Source organism: Gymnoscopelus microlampas, assembly GCF_963454915.1.
Source record: "Gymnoscopelus microlampas genome assembly, chromosome: 6".
Lineage (NCBI taxonomy): Eukaryota > Metazoa > Chordata > Actinopteri > Myctophiformes > Myctophidae > Gymnoscopelus > Gymnoscopelus microlampas.
The window spans coordinates 49,065,240-49,075,438 of record NC_139943.1 but is presented as its reverse complement, the minus strand read 5'-3'; positions in this window follow the sequence as shown (position 1 = coordinate 49,075,438).

Here is a 10,199-nt window from a genome sequence, read left to right as displayed (position 1 = left end):
ACGATATTTTCGGTTGACTGCCCAGCCCTAGTCTTTCTGAAGCAGCTGTCACTCAGTTTAAATGAGGTGTCTGGTGTTCTAAGGTTTCACAAAGGGTTTCACCTGTCTGTCCTCGGGGCCATCCTCCCTGTGACTGTCGGTGTGTGTGTGTGTGTGTGTGTGTGTGGTGACAGAAGGCACGTCGCCGCACTCAGCATGGGTAGTGGCGCCTCGGTGAATGAGGTGCAAAGTCACACAAACATCAGCCAGCCGCCACAGGCAACCAGAGACCGAGGAGCAGAGAGACGAGCAGAGCCAGAAGAGGCAGACTTTGACGACACACAGCCCGTTGCTAAGCCTGCAAGAGCCAGCTCTGAAACACCGGAGGTGAGCGCTGCTTGTTTTACGTAACATAATAATGGCAGTTGGTGGAAAGTGATGCAAGTATAGTTAGTTACTCAAGTACTGTGCTTGCTGGTTTTAAATAGACTGATTTTGATGATACATTAACTCATTTAGCTGGGGAACCCCCTCAAGGATGCCTGGGAATAGCAATAGAATAGATCTACAAGTTCACTACACATCACGATATACGCGTTGTGTGAGACCTTATAGATTGGATATTTTCGCTATTTTAGCGGGGGGGGGGGGGGGGGGAATACGGATGTCGTGGTTAATGTTGTATTAAATAGAAGAAAGTGGCTGTTATCCATTTTATGCTTCACTGTGTGTGAAGGTTACAAAGGCACAGTTCCAAGAGCCTGAGCCTGACACCTGCGCAGCCGCCGTCCAATCGGCTGAGCCCAAGTCTGACACCCGCGCAGCCGGCGTCCAATCACCTGAGCCCAAGCCTGACACCCGCACAGCTGCCATCCAATCGGCTGAGCCCAAGCCTGAAACCCGCACAGCTGCCATCCAATCGGCCGAGTCCAAGCCTGACACTCTTACAGTTGACATCCAATCAGTTGAAAGCAGCAGCAGCATCTTAGAGAAGGACGAGGCTCAAGAACTCCTAGAACTTCTCGATCCCACAGTGCTCGTGAGTACGTTTTTTGTTTTTTTAATTCACTTTATAATAAAAATTATATATTTCTATTGTCTCTCAAGCCATTCGACTTGGAATGCTACAGAGAGTCTGTAATTCCGCCCTGGCAAACATTGCGAGAGGAAGCTGTCATCTGGTCCAGAATGTCACAGCATGCCTGGTCTTCAACCAGCCAAAATGTGCCTGCTTTTCAGACTCTTTTCAGACTGCTTTTCACCCCCTAGCAATCACTTCATAAGACTCCACCTCACCCCCCTAGCACTCACCTTGTCAGAATCCACCTCACCCCCTAGCACTCTCCCTGTACTCCTTCTTGTCGCCTTTTCCTGCGATTGGAGTTATGGCTACTATGCAGACATGTCTTGGCCACTTGTTCTGATGTTTTTGTTTCTTAGATTTGATTCAGAGCATGTTGTTTAGACAGGTTCATTGTTTACCTTATATACTATAGTTTCAAATGTACAGAATTTGATTTAGATAGCATGTTGTTTAGACCGATGCAAAGGCAAACCGGGGAGGGTGGGACATCCGCTTTATTTTCTACACATTTTCACCGCTTCCGATGTTACGATGACTGTGAGGTGGAAGCGTTTGAATATTTATGGAGCCAACCGAGTGTGTCAAGAGACTACCTCATTTGAAATGAATCTATGAGTATCTTCTATGGGTACACAGTGGGCATTTAATACACATGTACACAGTATAATCATAAAACTGTCTTCCTTTATGTCAGGAGCCCATTATCGAAAGTGAAGAGGCGCCTTTGGCTTTCGAGAGCTTCCTGCACAACAATGGGACTCTGTACAGCTGCTTTAGCCAGCATGGTAACAGAGTGTACGTGGATGAGTCTCAGGTAAGATTGTGTATTTCGTTGCCGTCGGGCAGAAACCGCTTATCTCCATATTTTAACTTTTTGTGTTTTTTCGTAAATTCACACCCTACTGAATAAAGTAGCAGATCTACAAGCAACGCATTTTGAGCTTGTCGATCTGCTACTTTTGAATCCTGAAAAGTAACAGTTTTGGACATATGAGGTTTCCACCCGACAGAGACGATGTTTACTTTATTTGATACTCAATATTATCAATACATATTTATTTATGACATTTATAACTTGACATTATTTGACTATGACATTAAATACCCCTTTAATTCTTCCTGTCTTTACAAGAACCTGCAACCCTTTCCAAATGAGTGGTATTCTCAGGGTCGATTCCTCACTGGCACCAATGAGGTAATGTTATTGCAAACAACTTTTTAACCTCTTTTTAAGCCTTATTTCCACATTTTTCAAAGAGAATGTTTGAACATTTTCACCTGTAATATGACCCCAAATAGTTGACACCAGTGTTAGTGTGGTTAAGATTTATTTCAAAAAGTAAGGAGACATAAGGCCTTATCTTGCAGCCTCACTGTTTTGATAAATATTTTAAAACAGTTCAAATAGCCGATTTTTTTTTTTAAATAGTAAAAAATGCCAAAAAGCTTTAGGTATGCAAGATAGAGCCCTGGGGGACCCCTCTCAACAGAGTATATATTGTACAAGTGGTGCTTAATGGACAGTATAATGGAGAAAGGCAGGAAGGACAGCGTTTCACATACAATACATGTCATGATGCCAGATTGTCAGACAGCAATGATATACTGTATGTAGATATCTTAGATGTTTGCCTCTCCTTGACATGTTTCTCTTTACTGTTTGATTTCTTTTTCTCCTTGCTATCCCTGCACATCACCCTCTCTGCTTTTCTTTTTCTCATTCTGAAAATAACAAAACGATGGAGCTTGCACAAAAAAAGGAATTTCCTCCACTTTTTTTCCACCTGTAAACATGTTATGTGACAATAAAGTTGTGATTGTGATGATCCCCAGGTGTCCATTCAGACGCAGGCCACTGCCAGCAGTCAGCAGGTGGTCAGTGAGGATGACCGGTCCAGCGGGGTCTACATCCATGGCAAAGGGAACGTCATGACATACATGTTTGAGGTGGCTATAGTGGCCAGATGGCCGGTACAACTTTTAACACAGCAGACTCGTGTTTAGGGCTGTGTCACGGTTACAACATTTAAGTTGATGATTCATTGTCACACAAATAATTGCGATCAACGATTTAATTGTGTTTTTGGCATCGAACATTGGAACATGTTATTAAAAAAAATAGCCTTTTAGGCTTCGTAATCAAAAATTGCACAGGGAAGATATGACATATATCTTAAATATACAAATGATTTAATAATTCTATACTTGTATACTTATACTATACTATACTTACTTAAATATATTAATAGCGTAAATAGCTAATCAGTAGATCTGCTATTTCTGATTTTCTGTATTTGAAAATGTATGAACGATTATATAATAATAAATAATAGCGACTATCTCAAATAATTGTGATTAGACAATTATGTAATAATTGTGGCCTACTCATGTTATGAGTCAACTTGATTTTGTAAAAGTGAAAAAAGTAAAGCACGTTTTACACAGGAATGAGTCTGACCCCATCTTGTTTTGCTGTCATCCCCCATGCAGGAGAAAGCCAACATCTGCAGGTATTTCGACGCTCAGTCGGGCCTGTGGCTGCTGCTGCCACTGCAGTGGGAGATGAATATAGAGTTTGTCAAAGCCAGGGTCAAGCAAGTCACGGTAAACAAACACTGCTGTTTATACATTTTCAAATTCTTAAATTTTTTTAAGATAAATATCGTATACTGACAAAGACTAAAACTAAGGACATTTTCTGTGTGATTTTAATTAGTTTTGTAATCACCGGTTTCGGGCTTGCTACTTAAAAAAATGATATATTACTCATTAGTCTTTCCAAAAGTCATATTATTACGCACTGCCAAAAGTAACTTGTTAGTTACCAAAGCTTTCCATTACTTTGGTTAAATGTTAAAATAATACTATCTATACTATCTTAGACTGGGATCATGTTGATTTGGAGGTTGCTGATCCTATACAGAAATGGAGCATGCATGTATGTGTGTTTGCAAATTACCGGCTATGACGCAGCGTAGCCTATGTTTTGAATCTTTGTGGTCTGGGTGTGAAACACAAACTGTACCGTTAATCCTTCCAACACACGCAAATCACGTTACTGTAACACGCTACGTCTCGACTCACAGTTTCACCAAGCCGCGAGAACATTTTAACTAATTACTTTTGGGGAAAAGTTACTATAATACACACACATAAACACACAATAAAGTTTCAGTTAGTTCTCGTTTTTTGTAAAGCCTTGCTTTTGTTTTTATTTCAGTCAACAAAAAAAAATGTTGGGTTGTTTTTCTTTCAATTCTAGTTTTGGTTATATGATTGATTTTAGTTAACTATACTAACCCTGGTGTAGGATTATCTCCCTGGGTTGGTGGATCAGAAGGAGATCACAGCGGCACTCAGACAGTGTAACTACGACCCTGATGAGGTCATCTCCGTCTACCTGACCATATTTGGAGACATCCTGCTCCAGAGGTCCTCCTCCACTGGAGATCACAGCTACAAAGATCTAAACTCCTTCAGGTTTGGAATAGATGTTTTTTTTATATAATTATTTTTAAACAATATTTCACATTCATTCATTCAGACCTTTATTTTACCATTGGAATACATTGAGAGACACACTCACACTGGTGGTAACCTACCAATAAAAATGTATAAATATAGACAACTAGGCCTGTCACAATTATTACATAATCGCCTAATCGCAATAAAAAAAAGTTAATTTATGCAATTATTTTATTGCATAATCGTGTAAAAAATTATTGAATAATATCATTAATTTCTTATTATTTTTGCATAATCATGTTGTTTTTATTTTGTTTACAGAGCCTAAAAGCCAAACAGAAATGTGATTTTTACACCCTATACCAGGGGTCTTCAACGTTTTCAGGCCAAGGACCCCCTAGCTGAGAGAGAGATGAAGCGGGGACCCCCTCTATATTGTATAACAATAGTGTTTCAGATTTAACTGTTTTTGTTTACTTGCTCTTTTTTTCCCTGTACACCAAACACCTCTTTGCCAAAAAATAGCCGATCTGCTATTTTTTGGCTAATGTTCTCCTCAGAAAAGGGATGCTAGGGTTAAAGTGCTTAAGGTTAAAGAAAAATCATATCACACAAAGATTTGGCGGACCCCCTGTAGTAACTCTGAGGGCCCCCTAGGGGTCCCGGACCCCCTGTTGAAGACCCCTGCCCTATACCATAGGGCCCACCTGGAGAAGGACCGGATCATAGAGGAGCTCAGCCAGAGGCTGGTGGCCAAGGAGAAGGAGGCGGAGAACCTGTTCCAGAGGAACAGCTACCTGGCCCGCGAGGCCCACTACATGTCCGACGTCATCCAGCACCTCAACCAGAGGGTGGCCGAGCTGGAGGCCGACCAGCAGGAGGCCAAGGAGAAGATCCGAGCCCTGCTGAACCGCCGCACGCCGTCCGTACCGCCTCCCCCCACCAAGCCCGACCAGCCCAGCCCCACCGCCAGCCCGGACAAGCTGCGGCAGATCAGCCAGCTGACCCGCGGCCTCAACGTGTCCACCAAGCAGCTGCGATCCACGGTGCGACCACCTCTCATCGCCATCATTTTTACTTTGTGTTTTTTTTCGTAAATTAACGCCCTACTTGATCATACTACAGCGTCACATAAAAGTATCAAAAGTAGCAGATCTACAAGCTCGAAACGCGGCGCGATGCGTTTATCAGTGTCACTTCGTGCCACACTATGAGCTTGTAGATCTGCTATTTTTGAACATTTTTGAAATTCTTTAAATGTATATATTTCTTAAAAGCGAACATTTTAAAGGAATAGCTCATCCAAGAAATTACTTATAATCTATCAATTACACACCCCACGAAGCCTTGAATTTGTGGACATTTTTTTGTTTTCGTCGCATTCCTAAGCCAATAATTTGATGAATAATGTGTGTATTTCCGGTAGGAAAATACACACATGGATACATTAGCCGGTAGGAGACGGTAATCAAATGATTGGCTTAGGAATGCGACAAAAAAAAAAAAATCTACATGAATTCAAGGCTTTGTGGGGTGTGTAATTGATAGAAAATAAGATTTTTTTTGGGTGAACCACTCCTTTAACTTAAATCTTTGCTAGTGGTAATCCCTGGCTCAAAACATTTTTGAGATGGAGGTCCGCAGCCAAATACATATTCATCATTTTGGGGGTCTTTGATTTACCACTGACTTACAGTACCTTTAATTGTCACTAATTATTGAATGATGGCGACAACCAACCCCCAGGTGCGACAGACAATCAAAGACATGCAGAACCACCTGGAGCAGCTGAAGGGGGCGGTGGCAGAAGTGGGCCAGGTGGAGGAGAAGGCCGCGGGGGAGGCGGCAGAACTGCGCTCCCTCTACAGGAAGGAGGCGCTGGAGAGGAAGAGCCTGTACAACAAGCTGCTGGAGCTGCAGGGCAACATCAGGGTGTTCTGCCGCTGTCGTGGCGGGAAGGCCGCCTCCAGCGGGTGTCTGGAGACCACCTCGGAACAGGAAATGGCGGTCGACCACAAAGGAGGGAAGAAAAAGTTCGAGTTCGACAAGGTTTACCCTCCCAGCACCTCACAGGTAAGATGTGGTTTAGATCAGTTTTGATTGAATCCTTTATTAGTCAGAAATGTAGACGGCACGCGGTACAGTAAGACATTAGGGCTAAAGGATAACACAAAAAAAGTCTTGGGGACTTGTTTCCATTGTGGTTCTATGTAGTATGTGTGTATTCAATTAATCAGCATAGAACATTTACACAATTATACATGTCATCAACAAATACAAACACTACACTCAAAGGAGAATAAGGAAAAACGGTGGCAGTGAATGACTCCTCCTTTTGATGGGAATTTACATTTACCTCCCCTTGTGGTCTCCTGATAGATGTTTATTCAGGCCAATTTTGAAAGAGACCAGTGAGTGATACAGTACACATCCTTTTAATGGATGGTGTCAGGGCATTCCACATAGTGGTGGCAGAGCAGTGGAATGAGAATGTTCCCATATTTGTTGTACCAGATCATGGTCGCTCTCTCTAGTGTTGTGGCTGTGGATGTCACTCACTTTGGAGAATTAGTTAGTCAGGTATGAGGGTATTGACTATCTTCAATACCAATCCCGTTGATATTTGCTTAACCCTGTCTTCTACCCTGAGCTAAACTAGCAAAGTGTGTTAGAATTAGGTGGGTCATGGGCTTAAGGCCGAGAAGTAGTCGTTATTCTGGTGGGGTCCAGTGTCAAATCGACTGATACCGATATTTTCCAGTAGGGATTTACCTTACATCTGCCATACAGTTACTGTGATAATGGACTTAAACTTTTTTTCTTAAAACTGTATTGTGTTTTTCTCGTAAATGAATGCCCTACTTGATCACGCTACAGCGTCACACAAAAGCATCAAAAGTAGCAGATCTACAAGCTCGAAACGCGGCGACGCAAACTGTTTTCTCGTGTGCAGGAAGAGGTGTTTGAAGGGACCTTGCCGATTATCACCTCCTGTGTGGATGGATATAACGTCTGCATACTGGCTTACGGTCAAACGGGCTCCGGAAAGACCTACACCATGATGGGTAGCAGCGATAACCCTGGCGTCAACATCAGGTGAGAACCACACAGTGCTTCTGCAGAAAGAGATAGGAGTGCTTTGGACTTAGGTGATGCAGGCAATATTAAGAACGCTTTAATGCAGTAAGTGATATTTTTGTTAGAATGAATGTTAAATAGCAATATATTCTGACAGTAATCATTGCTATGGAGTGTTTGTTTGTTCAGTAACAGGGGTCTCCCTGTCTCTCCAGCTCTTTAGTAAACAGAAAATACATTTTCATTTTGGGATACCAATCTCATCCACCCAGGAGAGAAAACTCATAGAGGTTATGATAAACAAGTGACATTGGAAGTGATGAACAAAACAAATGAGCAGACAAAATTGGAACCGCAGCACTATAAAATGTATTTACTTATTACTAATGAGTATAAACGATCTATAGCAATGATTACTCTCGATCTATAGCAATGATTACTCTACACTACCTTTAAGGCTACCACTGACAGCATGTCCCCTGAATGATAGCCTACAACATTTGAACCAAAATATAGTCCCTCTGTAGTGTCTCTCAACTCAGACCATGGACACCAGACAGACCTTTATCCATCCCGGGGGAAATTCAGCTGTCATAGCAGCACGGCAGTAAGGTCAACAATGTGTCTGTTAACATGGACAAAATGTGTAAAACGTTTTTTTGTTTTCATTATAATACTCTAATGTTGTTCATGTGATGTGAAAAGAAAGCCCTGACTGTACTGATAAGGGCTAATATTTGAAATCCTAAACATGGAATAGACTTGGACCATACTGCATTGATGCCTTTATACCATAAGAGAAGATCCCCACTTTAACATGCATTAAGGCTACAGTCCCCCATTTATGGCATTTCTATCACTTGGACCGCAATTTATATTGTAAAATCTATGTCAATTTAACTCTGAGAGTGTACAAATGGAACCAAATGGACCCGTTAGGGTCCATTTGGTTCCATTTGTACACTCTCAGAGAACCAATGAACCAATGCTTTATACAGCCAGTATACAGTGAATAGACTTGGACCATGCTGCATTGATGCCTGCGTACAGCCAGTATACAGTGGCTAACTTGCAAGTGTCCTGGTTTTCGTCAGAGTAGGTAAGACACTAATTTAATGAATGCACAAATACTATCGTTAAACTTTGACACATTAGGGGTCCACTTGTAGCCATACATTTAGGGCTTGGTGATTGTGGTAATAATTATTGACCGCTGATGATGGTGGCTGACATTTTTGTCGAACTTTTTTTTTGTCACAGACATACAAAAGCTTCATATCACCAGAAACGCATAGACCTAGCCCTTCATGTGCAGGTACTTGCGGACTCCTAATAGTGTCCATTTCCAATGTGCTACACATTTTAAAACAATATTATTTCTGCATTAATTGAATTCAGTGTCCTACCTATTCAGAAGAAAACCTGGAGACTGGCAAGTCAGCCACTGTATACTGCTGGTTGTGCAGGTAACATAGTCCAAGTCTATTCCATGTCTGGGATTTCAATAATTTGGTCTTTACCAGTACAGTCAATGCTTTCAACAAAATCTCCCGGATAGGGGGTCCGGGAGAGTTCTTACACGGGGGCCGCCAAATCTGTGATAGGATTTTTTTTTACATTAACCTCTTGAGCCCTAGCATCCCTATTCTGAGGAGAACTTTAACCAAAAATAGCAGATCTACAATCTTGTGAGCTTATAGATTGGCTATTTTCTGCATAGAGGTTTGGTGTAGAGTGGGGAAAAAAGAGCAGACAAAGTACAGAGTGAAAGGTCAAGTTTACTAAGTAGGCCTATTGAGGGTTTAAGTGGTTAAATGTCTGAAAATACACATTAACATGAATCAACATGTGCTGACGATAGCGCTGTCAAACAAGTCCATGAAGCTATCTATGTGAAATCTATGAACAAGTTTAATCTGCAACACAATTGTATACAATATGTAGTGGGGGGTCCCTGCTTCATCTCTCTCTCTCAGCTATGGGGTCCTTGGCATGAAAAACGTTGAAGACCCCTGATGTACAGTTCCTCTTAAAATAATTACACAGAAATAATAATCAAAGATTTGCCACAGACATGGACAAGTCCTGCCAAGGACTCATGTGTCTGTGTACAGACAGACTGATGACCCCTGAGAACAAGGAGAAGAATAGTAGACGTGTGACAATTATCAAGTACGGGACAAGCGACACTAATTGTCTGACGACAGGGCATCAATATGTTATCAGTGGCTGTGTACGGAGGAACGGACTCGGCTTACACAGAGAAAGAGCTAAGGTTTCATCTCTTAAGCTTGTGAAAGACCATGATCTCACTTCATGCTTCGTCGTGAGACGATGCTGTGGCGTACAGCACCAAACATATAGCTGATCTACAAGCCCGCAACGTGTCGCATCTGTGAAGCGTTGCGGGCTTGTAGGTCGGCTGTATGTTCAGCTTGAAGGAATAGTTCACCCAAAAAAGGACTTATTTTCTATCAATTACACACCCAATGAAGCCTTGAATTTTTTGTTTTTGTCGCATTCCTAAGCCAATAATTTGATGACCGGTGGAAAGATGCTAATGTCTCCGATAGGAGGCACAAAGTTGACACTT